The sequence below is a fragment of the Tenrec ecaudatus genome, chromosome X (genome assembly GCF_050624435.1).
Source record: "Tenrec ecaudatus isolate mTenEca1 chromosome X, mTenEca1.hap1, whole genome shotgun sequence".
Lineage (NCBI taxonomy): Eukaryota > Metazoa > Chordata > Mammalia > Afrosoricida > Tenrecidae > Tenrec > Tenrec ecaudatus.
In genome coordinates, this window is record NC_134548.1 from 124442397 (window position 1) to 124459177 (window position 16781).

At 40.4% G+C, this 16781-nt stretch overlaps 1 protein-coding gene across 1 annotated transcript in view; it reads right to left on the reverse strand.

Annotated features, from left to right (window-relative positions):
• Positions 1-16781, reverse strand: part of IL1RAPL2 (interleukin 1 receptor accessory protein like 2) — a 719072-nt gene that overhangs the window by 203436 nt on the left and 498855 nt on the right. The window lies entirely within an intron of this gene.

Consider the following 16781-nt stretch of genomic DNA (forward strand, 5'->3'; position numbering starts at 1 on the left):
ACCCTTCATTTATCATCAGTTGAAGCCAAACTTGAATCAATGACTCTTACAGGAGGTTGGTCAAAGCTTAAAGAAACAAGTAAACAGAGTAAAATTCTCCTTCCTTGATGCCTAGTATAACTGGCTGACAGCTTTAGCTCTTAAATGTGTATCCACTGAAGCTTCGATAGATGGCTGGCCTTTGCTTTTGAAAAGATCTCAAGCCATAAGGCATCCATCAATTTTACCTTGGTCTTGAGTATTATTCCAGAGGAGGGCTTCATTACTTATAGGAGACCAGAACAACAAACAAACAAACCCAAACCGAAAGGCAAACTCACTGCCATCAAATCAATTCTGACTCATGGCAGCCCTATAGGAGGTATACCTGGTCGAAAACCCATTATCTTTCCATGATGCCTAAATTTCATATTAGTAGTAGTGAGTTAACCTCTGTCTCAAGGCAATTCCATGCACAACGGGAACTGCCCATTGTGCTCCACTGGGCTGTCATGGCTGATTTTCTATAGACTTTAGGCCTTTCTTCTTAGTCTGTCTTAGGTCTGAAGCTCTGGTTAAACCTGTTCCACATCATAGCAACACCACACCTCCCACTGGCAGATTACTAATGACTGCCCTGCTTGAAGCATATTAGCTAAGAAACACACGTGAGTCTCCCTCATGGAAGGGAAGAATTCTACCAGTGAACCACAACTACCCCCACAATACTTATTACTAGACATTGTTTTGACTTGAGTTTTGAGTGTTCATTTATTATTTGAACCAGTATTTATTGACTATCTAGTACATTTCAGACTGTGTTAGCTGCTTAAGAAAATCAACCACATCCATTGAATATTTAAGGAACCTCTAGAAATAAATGTGCTCATCCTTAGCTTTTCACGCAAGACTCATTCAAATACTCAAAAACAATTTTGTGTCCCCAGGGCAATTATTCATGTACCGTGGATACTGCATGCATTCATTGCAGGCCTGTTGAGTTTAGATATATTTATGACACGTTTAGAAAATCTTTCCTTGGGGGCCAACAAACTGAGTGACAGAAGAAGAGAAACTGCAGGTGTTCTTTTATGTTTCGGACAAGCTGAGGGATACTGAACTCAGTCAAATAAATCTCCCTTCCTTGGAGACCTCCCCTGGTTTTTTCGACATGGCTAATATAAGACTCTTCAAGTCCACTAACGGTTTCAGACCGCAATCTTCATAAGTGTTCCATCCTACATTGATTGGCTATGTTCACTCGATTTCATATCCACAAACAATTTAGATTCAGAGGTGAATTCAGATTCATATTTTTACCATTGCTTATATAAATCTGACAGCTTTAGAAAATACTTAAACAGATATTCTTCAAAAAATTGTTGAGTTTTTAATAATCACGTTCAGCTTATTTCTAAACAAATTTATTCTTTGGAATAAGCATCATCTTAAAATAGTATTTTATTTATGTTGTTGAGAATATACACAGCAAAACACACAGCAATTCAATGGCTTCTACATGTAAAATTTAATGCCATTGAGTTGTGCAACCATTCTCATCCTCATTTTCAGAGTTCTTCCTCTCCATTAGCATAAATTCCCTGCCGCCAAAGGTCCCTATTTAAGTTTTGAATTTGCTATTGTCATTTGGTCTCCCATAGATAGGCCTTAAAAGAGCATAATGTTGAAGGCAGCCTTTTTTTTTAAATCAGAAAAGTTAAATTATTATTGCTTAGGGAAAATTTGGGGGTTTAAAGTTTAACATTTGTCTCGGGGAAATAGTTTCAGAAGTTTATCCAACTTTTATAACTTCAGGAAGTCCAGAGTCCATGAGAATTTTGTATTCTGCTCTGCATTTAAACTTTTTGATCACGATTCTTCTATGGAATAATTAATCAAAATGTTTTGGAATGGTAGTGGGAACCATGTAGGTCTTCTGGTCTCATGGAAAAGAAAGTAGTGATTCAAGGAGACAATCAGTCACTGATCCTATATCCTCCTCTCACTCCCAAGTCTCCTTCTCTGCTGCTCCTGGTGAATAAAGGCCAATTATAGTGCCTCAAATGACTCTTTGGAGGCTTTTAAGAATCCAGGCACTATGTATCGAACTAAGAGGTAGAACAGAAGCATTAAACTTGTTACTAAGCCAATTAACTGTGATGTTCCATGAAACATGACTCTTGATTTGGTTCCAAATTCAGATACCAAATCCCATGAGGGTTTTGGTTGTATGTAAGCAATGTCAGCAGCTATTCTTTTTTATTTCTTGTTGTTTTTAGAAAAATACATAGCTATCACACAACTTTTGCCAAAGGAGGTTGGTTAATAGTGATGGAAATAACACCTTAATTAAGGAAAGGATCATACAGCTAATGGGGGCTCTGTTGGTATAGTGGTTAAATGTGGGTCTGTGACCTTCAAGGTTAACAGTTCAAAACCACCAGCCGCTCAGGGGGAGAACCCCCCCCCCAAAAAAAAACTCACTGCCATGGAATCAATGTTGACGCATGGCCACCACCTGTGGATTTATGAGACTGTAATTGTTTGGGGGAGTAGAAAGCCAAGTCTTTCTCCCAAGGAACTACTGATGCTTTGGGACCGTCATGCGGATAGCAACTCAACACCTAACCACTACATCTGGGAGTACTACTCCCATAAACCATATGAGTCAGCATTGACTCCAAGGCAGTGAGTTTTGTTTTTTATACAGCTAATTATTGTAATTGCTGCCATTTAATTGTACACCTGTATAGAGGTAAAATGAAATACAAACAATCTTTCATGTTTTCACAATACTTAGCATTTGGGGAGATTTATTTTTCCCTTTATTTAACTAAGAGATGGAAGACAGTAGAGCATGGTGGCAAAGAGTATGAGCTCTGGGGTGAGACAAATGTCAATTTGACATGCTCCTCTACCATTTCAAGCAGTGAGATTCTCACCACATCACTTAGAATTTCTAAGCCTCGGTGTCCTCATTTATAAATGGGAATAATACATAGGGTTTCGGTGAAAAATATAACCCATGTAAAATATCTGGCCACTGGACATAGACATAGTAGGTATTCTACTAATTGCTGAAATTTTTGTTGTTATAAAAAAGTATTACATGTAGACACTAAATAGTTTTTAGATCACATTCAAAATTCACTATGCAATTTTGACCACAGTGCTTCTCTCAATATCAGTTTCCTTATCTGGATGAGGGAAATAAGAGTTCCTACCTATATTTTTATGAGAACAAGTGATAAGATGCACATGTATAGCTTAGCACATGGCCTCATTCACTCCTTTGGAGTTGATTCTGACACATAGCAACCCCGTGGGGCAGATTAAAACGGTCCCTTTGGGTTTCTAGGGCTGTAAATCTTTACAGAAGCAGAAAGCATCACTTTCCTCTTGAAGAGCTGCACAACCCAATGCGTAATCCACTGTGCCACAAGGGCTCCTTAGCACATGACAGGGGCCCTGTGATCATTAGCCTAAAGAGATTAATGGCTAAACAATAATCTTTTTAAGAAATGGAACTTATCTCTCAATAGTCTGATTACTGGATTTAAGTCAAAATGTTGATGAAGTTGTGTTTCTACAACTGTGGGATCAACAAATTTCTTTAGACCAGAGTTATTCAGAGACCAAACTGCCCATAACCTAATCCCATACTTTTATACAACTTGTCTTTCAGTTTGTCCTGTGGTGGGCACTTGCGTGCTGCAGTGATTCTGGAAGCTATGTCACAGTCACTTCAAATACCAGCAGGGTCACCCAAAGTGAGCAGGTTTCAGCAGAGCTTCCAGACTAAGAACAAACTACAGAGAAGGAAGTGGCTGTCCATTTCTGAGGAATTAGACACTGAAAGCTTATGAATAGGGAACAACTAGGGAAGCTAGGGAATAACTAGATACTGTTAGATACTGAAAACCCCATGCATAGCAGCAGAAGAACACTGTCAGATATAGTGCCAGAAGATGAGCGCTTGAATTGGAAGACACACAAAATATGACTGAAGATTCAAACTTGACCATAAGGATGTGGATAGAACAGAGCCTTTAGGATCTTGATTTGCTGATGGAGCATGACTCAAAATCAGAAGTGGCTGCAAACATCTAATTAGAATTTTGAAAGTATGAAGTATGAATCTAGGACAACTAGAAGTCATCAAAAATGAAAGGAAATGCAGAAAGATCAATATCCTAAGCATGCGTGAGTTGAAATGGACCGGTATTGGACATTTTGATTCAGACAGTCGTATCGTTTACCCTACCTAGAATGACAGATTGAAGAAGAATGGCATTATATTCATTGTGAAAAAAGGGATATTTCAAGATCTATCTGGAAGTACAATGCTGTCTGCATAATCTCTATCTCAATACAAGGAAATCCTGTCAATACAATGACTATTCATATTTATCCACCAATCACTAAAGATAGTGATGAAGAAATTAAAGAATCTTATCAACATCATCAGTCAGAGATTTGTCAAACATGCAATGAAGAGGCATTGATAATTATTGGCAATCAGCATGCAAATTGGGAAACAAAGAGGAAGGAACAATAGTTGGAAAACATGGCATTTGTTATAGAGACAAAGCTGGAGATCACATGATAGAAGTGTGCAAGACCAATGGCTATCACATGGCTGAATTTTGCAAGACAAGGACGTCTTCATCAAAAATACATTATTTTCAACAACAGATAAAATACACAGAAATACAATTGACTACATCTGTGGGAAGATATGATGGAGAGGCTCAATGCCAACAGATAAAGCAAGGTCAGGATCTAATTGTGGAGTAGACCATCACCTGCTCATGTGTAAATTCAGGTGGTATAGCGATTGTGTTGGGCTGGGTCAATTGCAGGGTCAACAGGTCAAAGTCACCAGCTCAGCATCTCATATTGACTCTTAGTGAGGGTTTTGTTTTTAACATTAAGTTATAATATATATTGAAGGCAGAAATCTTTCATCTTCACCAGCAAATGCTTCAAGTCCTCACTTCCTTAATCCAACAGAATAGCTGATATCAGATGGACCTTGGCTGAACGCAGTGAATACTAGAAGGATGTTTCATTTTGTTTTATTGACTATGCAAAGACATTCCACTGTGCTGATTATAACCAACTGTGCCTTGAGAAGAATGGAAATTCCACAACACTTCATTATGACCATGTGGAACCTGTATATGAATCAAGAGGCAGTTGTGCTAACAGAACAAGGGGATACTACATGGTTGAAAATCAAGAAAGGTGTGTGTGTGAGGGTTGTATCTTCTCACCATATTTATTCAATCTACATGCTGAGCAGATCATCAGAGAAATTGTACTATAGGAAGAAGAGTGTAGGAAGACTTAATAACTTACAATATGCAGATAATACAACCTTGATTGTTAAGAGTCAGGACTTGAAGCACTTGCTGGAGAAGAACGAGGTTTTCTGCCTTCAATACAGTTTACAACTTAATGTCAAAAACAAAAACCTCACCAATGAATGAACAGTAAACATCATGATAAATGGAGAAAAGTTTGAAGTAGTCAAAGATTTCATCTTGCTTGCCACAATCACTGCTCATGGAAGCAACAGTGGAAATATCAAATGCCACTTTTCATTGGATAAATCTACAGCTCTTTAAAGTGTTGAAAAACCATGGGGTTACATTGAAGACTAAGGTGAGCCTCACTCAAGCGATGGTATTTTAGATCACCTCATATGCATATGAAAATTGGACATTGAATAAGTAAGATTAACAAAGAATTGATGCATTTGAATTATGGTGCTGGAGAAAAATATTGAAAATACCATGAACTGCCTAAAAATAAACAGATCTGTCTTGGAAGAAGTATAGTAAACTCACAGATGGTGAGACTTTGTCTTGCATACTTTGGTTGTGTTATCAGGAGAGATCAGTCCTTTGAAAAGGACATCATGTGTGGTACAGTAGAGGGACAAAACAAAAGAGGAAGACCCCTGAGGAAATGGATTGACACAGTGGCTGCAACAGTGGGTTCTAACAGAGCATTGATTGTGATGACGGCACAGGACTGGGCGGTGTTTCCTTCAGTTGTATGTCGGGCTGCTATGAGTCAGAATGGACTAATGGTACCTAACCACAACATGTATAGCCTTATACAGACTGTCACTAAATCTATGTATGCCCTTTTTCAATTCGTACATCCAGCTGCCTTGATTACTTTAAAAACCTCGTGGTGTAGTGGGTTACACACTGAGCTGCTAACCAGGAGGTCAATAGTGCAGGCCTATCAGCTGCTCCATGGCAGAAGCATGAGACTTTCCACTCCTGTAAAGATGTAAAGTCTTGGAATCCCAAAGGGGCAGTTCTATCCTTTCCTATAGTGTAACTATAAAACGGAATTGACTTCATGGTATGAATGTTATGAGAGGTTGGTTTTGTGTGTGTGTGTGTGTGTGTGTGTGTGTGTGTTTTATTACTCTAGGATAAGTGCCAATCATCTTTCACTGAAAGACTACAATAATGTCTTAACTGGTCTCTGCTACTGGTCTCTGCTTTCAATCTGGGCTTTAATATATGCCTTTGCCTACATGTTCATTAAAAATGAGTCTACTAGAAAAAGGCGTGAGGTAACTGTAGAAAAGCAGTCTCTGGAAGAATTAACAGCAGTACTTTTCTCATAGTACTTCTAGAGCTTAGGGCAACACGTTCCCCTTGGAAGTGGAATCTAGACAGGCTAGTCATCAGAGCAATTAAGGTTATCATTTCAATGAACATCCTGATTGAAAACCGTTACCTAGGCAGTTCCAGGATATAAATATGTAATTCTCTGATATCCCTTTACAATTGTAAAACATTTTGATATTTATATAAATGTTATGCTTTTATTTGAATTATCTCAATGACTCTGTATCATAAGCACTATCTCAATTATTTACATGGAAAGACAGAACCAAAGTGGTTGTGATTCAAAATTACAAAACAATTAACTGGTGAAGGGGACTGTAATCCTCTATTCTTCTACTTTTAACTATAGTATTTTTGGTTCTACTTTTAATGCTGTCTTTAATCAAAGATTTAACTTTTAAAATTTTTTCATTTTATTTGGAACTCTTACAGTTATAAGAACATTCCATGGTTTACTCACATCAAGCAATATTATGCAATTGCTACCACAATCAGTTTAAAAACATTTTCTTTCTTCTTTAACTGCTTGATATCAGCTCCCCTTTGTCCCCTCCCTCCCCCACCATACCCCCTAGGAACCCTTATTCTTTTCTTTCGGTAATAGTTTATTTCCCCCCCCCCCATATCTTACACAATCCAATATATCCATTCACATACAGCTCTGTTGTTCGAGCCCACTGAATGGCATTATACAGTTATTAATGCTCTCAACTTCCCTTCCCCTCTTCCTGTACCCTCAGGGAACAGTGACTCCTGTTACTGTTTCTGAAGGGTTATCTATCTTTAGTTTCATGAACCAAGTGATCTTAAATATACAAATGAACATACACAAATCTAAAAGGATTAATGTTATAAAACAAATAAAAACCATAATAGTTAAGTGAGGAAATATTAAAGAACTAGACAACAGTTATTTAGTTCATCAGCGCCATACCACACCCTGGATTTATCATCCCTACTGTGTGACCCTTCTGTGAAGGACTGTCCAATTATTGTACAGGTGGGTTTTTTGTCTCCACTACATACACATCTATTTGACTGCTTGTGTTTCAACTTCTGATACCTCTTCTCATCAACACCTCATGATCACACAGGCTGGTGTGCTTCTTTCATGGGGGCTTTGTTGCCTCCCTGCTAGATGGCCACTTGTTTACCTTCAAGCCTTTTAAGATCCCTCATGCTATATCTTTTTTTTCCCCCCTGAAGTGTTTCAGATGCAGTGGGATTTTTTCCGCCACTTGCTTCCAAATGAACAATCTTACCCAGAATGGCTGAAGAGAGAGAGCAAACGGTGATCGGGGTGGTGGAGATGCTACCCTTGCAGCAGAGGGCGAGAAGGTGGCCCCACTAATCAGGCCTCCGCGTGGGTAGGCCCTAAGAGGGAGTGGGGGTTATAGCCCCCAGTGGTAATTCAAAGGATCTGATTCTTGGCATCATAGCAAGAGAGGGACTATAGGAATAGCTCTTGCTTGGGGAAATCATTACTTCAGAAAGTATGCTTTCGTGGGTCTCCAGAGACATCATTTCACCCCTAGAAGAGCTAGAGAAGGGCTAGATTCCCAGGGCACTCACTCAGGGCTGCAGGCCCCAGCTCTGGTCAGGCCCTTCTCCATTCTCCTCTCTCCTATTACTCCGCTTCCTAATCGCAGGATGCCTCCTGGTAACGGAATGTATGTCACTTCATATCAACACAAACTGCCTCCCAAAGAGGGTGCAGAGACCCAGGGAACCTGTCCCGAATCCAGACTTGGAGATACAAGAGTCTCCTGTAGGTCGCGCTTATGTGAAAAGGCAAGTGCCCGTCTATGCTTTTAGCAGACAGCTTGTGTACCACAGGAGCACTGGTGGCACAGCGGTTACTTGCTGGGCAGCTAACTGCAAGGCCAGCAGTTTGAAACCACCAGCTGCTCCATGGGAGAAAGATGGGGCTTTCTACTCCTGCCAGGGGTTGCCAGTCTTAGAAAACCACAGAGGCAGTTCTACCCAGTCCTACCGGCATCCATGCGATGGCAGGGAGTTTGGTTGGTTAGTTGAGTGTATTCCACATGATTATGGATGCCCACGTATTCCGGAATGGTTCATCGCTGACTGTGACCTCAGAGCACTGGGCAGGATCATAAAGGTACGTGGTCCCTGATTGTAGGATGAATGGAGAGCACTCATCTTCACAGAGGCTCACTTATTCCAACCAGGGAACCACCCACCACTGGATTTGTGGCATCTCTTTTGGAATAGTCCTCAGAGACAGTATGCCTATTCATCTTGTGTGTCTGTGTGCGTGTTATGTTTAATTGCTGTGAAAACATACATCCAGTGACACCTGCGAGAGCTGGAACTCAATGGCGCTGCCTTGTTTTTCCAACTCTGGCAAGTTTTCCATCTTTGATAGGGGGCAGCCTTACTATGCCCCTGCGGCTCCCCATTGCTGGAAAATATTTGTGTTTTTCTTCTCGGACATGTTTCCATCATCACAGATCTCAACTCGCTCAGGTTTTATAGCACCTGGCAATTTATTGTACATGGACAATTGAGTGAGTGGGGCTGCTTCAATCGAGTTGTGCAACCAGCACCAATATCCGTGTGTGAGTGTGTGTGTGTGTATTAATATGCGTCCACCCAATGCGAGAAATCAACCATCTGCAAATGGCCCCAATCATGTCTGCTTCCATCTGGTGAATGTGGTGGGGTGATCGGCCTTGGTAATGCAGGAAGTTTGGTTCCAAACTAGACACTCTGTTAATTCAGGATCACAAGATTTACACCTGGCTGACAGCCCGGCTCTGAAAGCCTTTATTGGCAAGGAGCTCTGCAGGGTTTCTGCATGGGCAGGTGGTGGGAGTGGTACTGGGGTGGGAGTTTACCCAGGAGCATCAGACAGCAGCCTGGAGGGCTTAACAGTGTTTCATTCTTTATCATTGCTTGCAGCCAGTTGAAGTCAATGCTCTCAAACAAAACAGCACCAAACAAGTCATTGGAATAATACTCAAGGTCAGACAGCGATACAGCCTCTGGGTAAGTCATCCTTATTGTGGTTTTATTTCCAGCGTGCTCTGAGTATCCCTGAACCGGTGCATGGTTTAACCTCGCTATATCTTTCAATAGCCAGGAACCATCATATTTTTTTGCACCACATTTGTTTATTTATTTATTTATTTTATTAAATAATTTTATTGGGGGCTGGTACAATTCTTATCACAATCCATATGTACATCCATTGTGTCAAGAACATATGTACATTTGTTGCCATCATTCTTAGCACATGTATCTTTTACTTGAACCTTTAATATCTGCTGCTCATTTTCTCCCTCCCTCCTTACTCCCCCCTACCTCATGAACCCTTCATCACTCATAAATTATTATTATTTTGTCATATGTTACACTGTCTGACATCTCCCCCCACCTTCTTCTCTGCTGTCCATCCCCCAGGGAGGAGGCTATACATAGATTCTTGTAATCAGTTCCCCCTTTCTACCCCACATTCTCTCCACCCTCCAGGCATCGCCACTCTCACCACTGGTCCTGAAGGAGTCATCTGTCCTGGATTCCCTGTGTTTCCAGTTGCTATCTGTACCTATGTACATCCTCTGGTCTAGCCAGATTTGTAAGGTAGAATTGGGATCATGATAGTGGGGGCGGGGAAGCATTTAACAACTAGAGGAAAGTTATATGTTTCATTATTGCTACCCTGCACCCTGACTGGCTCATCTCTTCCTCTCCACAACCCTTAAGTAAAGGGTGTCTGGTTGGCTACCAATGGGCTTCAAGTCTCCACTCTGCACTCACCCACATTTTCAATGGTATGATTTTTTTGTTCCTTGATGCTTGATACCTGATCCCTTCGACAGCTCGTAGTCACACAGGCTGGTGTGTTTCTTCCATGTGGGCTTTGTTGCTTCTGAACTAGATGGCCACTTGTTTATCTTTGAGCCTTTAAGACCCCCAGATGCTATATCTTTTGATAGCTGGGCACCATCAGCTTTCTTCACCACATTTGCTTTGGCACACGTTTGTCTTCATTGATCGTATCAGGGAGGTGGGCACCCATAGACATGAGTTTTAGTTCTTTCATGTCTGATAGCTGGTCCCTTCTTCACCTTGTTGTCAGACAGGCTGGTGTGCTTCTTCCATGTGGGCTTTGAGGCTTCTCAGCTAGATGGTCGCTTGTTTACCTTCAAGCCTTTAAGACCCCAGGCGTTATATATTTTGATAGCTGGGCACCATCAGCTTTCTTCACCACATTTGCTTCTGAACCCATTTTTCTTCAGCAATCGTATTGGAAGGTGCACCACATTTGTTTATACACCCATTTTGTCTTCAGCAATTTTGTCAGGAAGGTGAGTATCACACAATGCCGCAATATTACAACAAACCCTTCTTGTACTGCTAACTTTTATCTCTCTCTATTTCCCTCCATTTATGTCTCTCTCTTACCAGACGTGCGAATAAAAATGACACATGAGTTTTAAAAAGGTAGTTTCCAAATTAATAAGGTTAAGTCCTTCCTGAAAAGGAGACTTTTTTCTAGTTAACTTGTATGGAATGGTGTTCCTTAAAAAAGTTGCTCTTTATGAAAAGTAGTTAATGATAGTATTATGAGTAAGTAAAGAAAAGAAATAGATCAATGTACATATATTTATATGTTAAGTATTAATGTAGCAGACCATCATTGGGGTTCTACCTACGTACTCTCTAAACACAAGAACACCCTGTTCTAAAACATCATAACATCATTCTGTGATGCTCACCTTCCCAACATGATCATTGAAGATAATATGGGTGCATAAGCAAATGAGGTGAAGAAAGCTGATCGTATCTGGCTATCAAAATATATAGCATCTGCGGCCTTAAAGTCTTGAAGACAAACAAGCAACCATCTAACAGAGAAGTAACAAAGCCCACATGGAGGAAGCAAGCACACCAGCCTATGTGATCATGAGTTGTTCATGGGATCACATATTAGGCATGAAAGACCCAGAACAAAAAACACCATATCAATGTGAATGAAAGAAAGGGCAGAGTGGAGATCCAAAGCCCATCTGTAGACAATTGAACATCCCCTCAGAGAAGGGTCACAAGGAAGAGACGAGCCAGTCAGGGTGCAGCATAGCACCAATGAAACATACAACTTTCCTCTAGTTCTTTAATGATTCCTTCCCCCCATGCCACTATCATGATCCTAATTCTACCTTACAAATATAGCTAGACCAGGGCATGTACACCGATACAGATAAGAGCTCACAACACATTGAATTCGGGACAGAAAAAAAACCTTCAGAACCAATAATGAGGAGGGTATGGGGAAGGTGAGGGAAGAAAGGGGGTACCGATCAGAATGATTGATATATAACCCCCTCCCAGGGGGACTAACAATAAAAAATTGGGTGAAGGGAGACAGTGGTTGATGTAAGACATGAAGAAAATAGTCATTTATAAAGCATCAAGGGCTCATGAGGAAGAGAGGTTGGGGATGGGGCAAATGGGCTGATACCAAGGACTCAAATAGAAAATGTTTTGAGAATTATAATGGCAACTGGCAACATATGTACAAACATGCTTGACACAATAGATGGAAGATGGATTATGATTAAAGCTGTAAGAGCATCCAATAAAATGATTTTTAAAAGTACTGAGTAAGTGTTTGTGAATGCAAAATAGTGGAAGTGGCATCTAATTCCTATGAAACAATCTATTAACGAGGGCTTCAATATGGTCTTGTATACTGAACATTGCTGAAGACAAAATCTTATATTCAGTAGCCCTGTATTTATTATTCACATACTGTATGTAAAGTTGGAAATTAAGCTTCAAAGAATGTTTTCCGTGTCAAAGCCCAAAGCCTTGCCAGCTGATTTGAGATGGTGGTCAAACCTTGTTAATTAGTCAGCCTGTCAGCCTGTCAGAAGGATTATATGGAGTTGCAGGTAATAGATCATTACAAAAAATAGCTATTGTGAATTATGACAAGGTCAGGAAAGTAATAGCTTCTTGAATTTCAAAGGATATTAAAAATAATAAGAAAAATGTTTTAGAGTCGAATGAGACCCAAAATCAAAGAAATGGAGCTTGATGGACTCCTATGAGTTACATGATGTCCATGGAAGTCCTTAAAATTCTATACCTGCTGCATGGGAGGGAGGCTTGCTCACACGGACTGATGATTCCCCTTAATTTCAGGGGAGTGTCATCTTTTCTCATCATCACTTTATTAAGTTGGCTATTGAGTGTGTGTGGAGAAATTTTCTTGGCTACCTGCCTACATTGGGTGAGAAAAAGAAATGCTCAAAGCCTTTGAGCCATGTTTAAATCATAGTGTCCTTCAGGTTTCCGAAACTGTAAATCTTTATGGGAGCAGAAAACGTCATCTTTCTCTCACTCCCTTGCAGTGGCGTGAGGGTTCAAACTGCTGACGTTGAGGTTACCACCCAGTACATAGTTTACTATGCCACCAGGGCTCTGAGAAAAAGAAAGAGGGGTGTAAAAGGGATGACAATAAAGTCCCAAGGACACACATTTGCTAACAATAAAAACTAATATTTAATCAAGGTCAATAGATGGTGCAAATAGCTTGTGCACAATTGTTAACTGGCACTGTGAAAGAAAGGTCAATCTGCTTTTGTTAAGATTGCAGCCAAGGAAACCTGATGGAACAGTTCGACTCTGTAACACACGGGTCTCCATGAGTTGGAATCGATATGACAACTAACCACAGCAACAACCATTTAAGTTCTCCCACAGTACCAGTATCACTGTGTGTCAAGTATTTTTAATACATATTGTGAGAGTTAGGCTTTGTGTCAATTTGCCTGAACCAGTAAGAAAATATGGATGAGCACAACTTCTCATTTAGATCACAGCCTAATGACATCTCCTTGGGGTGTAGCTTATTTTATATCTACAAAGAGGTGCTACGGAGAACAGACTTCCGCTCTTCTCTTTCCTGCTAGCTGGATTCCTACATCAGGCTTCCTGGGAATTGGGTCAGCAGCCACCATGTGGCCTGCCAACCCTTTGGAGTTGTCTGTGGCCTGCTGTGTTCCCTGCTTTGGATCCTCTTGGCTCTCTCTCTACCAGCCTACGGTCTTTCCACTTACTGATTCATATTCCTGGTTCATAAAGTGGCATCTGATTGAGTTGGGAAGGGCCTCTAACTAATATCCGACATATGGACTATGGAGTTGGACTGGGCTGGCCCACTCTGCAGCTGTGTGGGCTTGATATACATTTCTTTCTAGATATAAACTTCTTTCTTATGAATATGTGAGTGCCTTTGTTTTAGTTCTCGAGAAACGTTAACCTAAGACATTTGGCACTGTGAATGGGGTTTTAGAAAATACAAATCATAAAGATGAAGGGTGCTACCTTATGGCAATAGAGTGGAGTTGGATTCTCCTTCGCTGTGTAGCCAGATGAGGTCAGATATTGCCTCCACATCGTTTGCTCAGTTGGTATCTGGAGCATGATTTGTTGCAATGCCTCCAATTTCATGGAAGCATGGGCCATTATGAGAAAAAGAGGGACATATCACGGAAAGTGAAAATCTTGATTCTTGAATGGTTTAAAGTGTACTTGAAAGGAGTGAGGCTGCTTTTGGAGTGTTTTGGAGCAAGAGCCAGACGGTTTAAAAAAGACTGCTAGGATGAGGCCGACCCACTGGATTCTTCCTGAACGTGGCTATATGCATAGGAATGGAATAGTTTAGACAAGACAACATGAAACTTTAGTGTTTTTTAAAAAGGACCGTGTTTAGGATAATTTGTTTAGTTGACTATCCTAGGATTAATTTGATTTCTCCTACCTAGTCTTATAGACATGTGTATTATAGGAATGAAATTAGGAATTAGTATTATGATATATTTTAAGTACACATTCAACCTATAGTTGATTAGATTCACTAGAATGATAGTGAAAAATATCCCAGAAGAAACAGGGTTTTGTTTTAAGCCAATGTAGACTCAGAGGGCTTTCAGAAATTAGCTCCCCTCAAAGCTCCAGTGTCAGGATATTTGCATTTGAAAAGAAACGAGGACCCACCCAGAACTGAGGAAGGAAGGACTGTGGGGAAAATAAAGTGACCATTTGACTTTTTAAACTTGGAGCAAGCCTTTTCTGTTTGGATGCACCTAAGCTGGAAAAGTACCCGTCAGAGAAAACTGCCTTCTAGGAGGGAACGTTGAAGGGATCCTGGGGGCAGGTTGGAATGCTCCCTAGGTAGCCACCTAGAATCACTTATTTTGTGGAAGTAGAGAAAACACAGCAATGGATAGAGGGTTGAGACTGATCACTGGCACCCAGTGACCTGGTCCACATTGATTAGAGATGACAGGACAGAAAGGGCAGGCTGGTCTGAATTTTAGAGTTGTGTCCAACCTAAGCATATTGGCATGACCTAGCCCAAAAGGGCCAGTGATGATAATAGTGTGTGAAGACACCAGATGTTCCGATCCATTTGATATAGCTTAGAACAGGTAGGGCTGAATTGACCTTAACCCAAGCAAGTGAAATGTCTCTGTGAACTGGTGTGCATTGCTGCTGTCTTGAAGGATGTGTGCTGATACTCAAAGATCAAACTGGAATGGTGATTCTTCACATCAAAGAAAATGTTGGCTCTTCAGCAAACTGAGTTGATAAGAATGGACATCTTTTTACTATGGAGCAGCTAGTGGGTTAGAACTACTAAAGTTTTGGTTAGCAGCCTTGCACTTAACCAGTGTACCACGAAGGTTTCTAATACGTTTTGATGTAATACATTCTTGAACAGAACCAAACATGAATCTTAAAACAAAAACTGATAAATTTAACTTCATAAAAGTAAAAGCAATGCGAAAAATTAAATGTCTCTTCTTCACAAGTCACTACTAAGAAAATGAAAATTCAAGCTATAGGCAAAGAGAAAATATTTGTAAGGCTTGTATTTGACAATGAACTGATGATATACCATCTATATCTTTATAGAACCCTTTCAACTCAATAATAAAAAAAGCATGTGATAAAACAGGCGAAAGACTTGCACAGATATTTCAGAAAGGAAAACACAAATTTCCAATGTTTCTATGAAAAGATGCCTAACATCATTAATCATCAGAGAAATGCAAATTAAAATCACAATGTGATGTTATTTCATACCTATTCTAAGGGCTAGAGTACAAGGAAAAATAAGAAAGGCTAAAGAAGAATGTATGTCTTGGAATTAGGGTGCTATAGTAGAATATTGAATGTATCACGGACTTCCAGAAGAATGAAAAACTTTGTCTTGGAATAAATACAATCAAAATGTCCCTCCCTTACAAGCAAGGATACTGAGATGCTGTCTCCAGTATTTTGCTCATGTCACAAGCTGACGAGAGAGCAGTACCTGGAGCAGGACACTGTGCTTGGTAAAGTGGAGGGGCTGCAACCATGGGCTCAAATCGAGCAACACTTGTGAGGATGCTGCAGAATTTGGCTCTTTTGTTCTGTTGTACACAGGGTCACAATCAGTGTGAACTAACTTGACGGCACCTATACGCAACCCAACATGATGGCTAACATGAAAAACCCTGATAAAAAGAAGTGCTGTTGAAGAAATGGGACGATTGCATTTCTCACAAACTACTGAGAAAGTTGTAAAATGGTACATTTATCATATGACCCAGAAATTCTGCTTCTAAGAGAAATAAAAAGATAGTCACATAGGGCTTTTGTGTAGAGGTTTGATACCAGTATATTTCCTATCAGCCAAGATCTAGAAAGGACCCACCAATAGATTCAAAAACAAACAAGTGTGACATTTACCCAAGTAAAAGAACGAAAAAGATATACAATGTTTCCCTCAGTGCCAGGTTATTTCTTGAACCTCTCGAACCTCTCACAGGCCCCATGAAAGCTACAGGGATCCAAGTGTATATAAGCATGGGTCTCAAGGGCGCTCCATATCTAGGCCCCTCCTGGGCCTCTAAAGGTAACTAGTCCTGCAAAGATCAAAGAACACTTGTAAAGGGCCCGGGTCTTGCCACACTGTACCCTTATCTCGCTTATTCAATCTCTAGAGGCAGGGCATTCAGCTTCTGACCCTTCTTCACTCAAGATGAGCCCTCAAACTCTTTGAAGGGGCCTCTAGAAATTTCAGTATGGTACTCATTCACACCTTTCCATGGCATTGGAACTCAG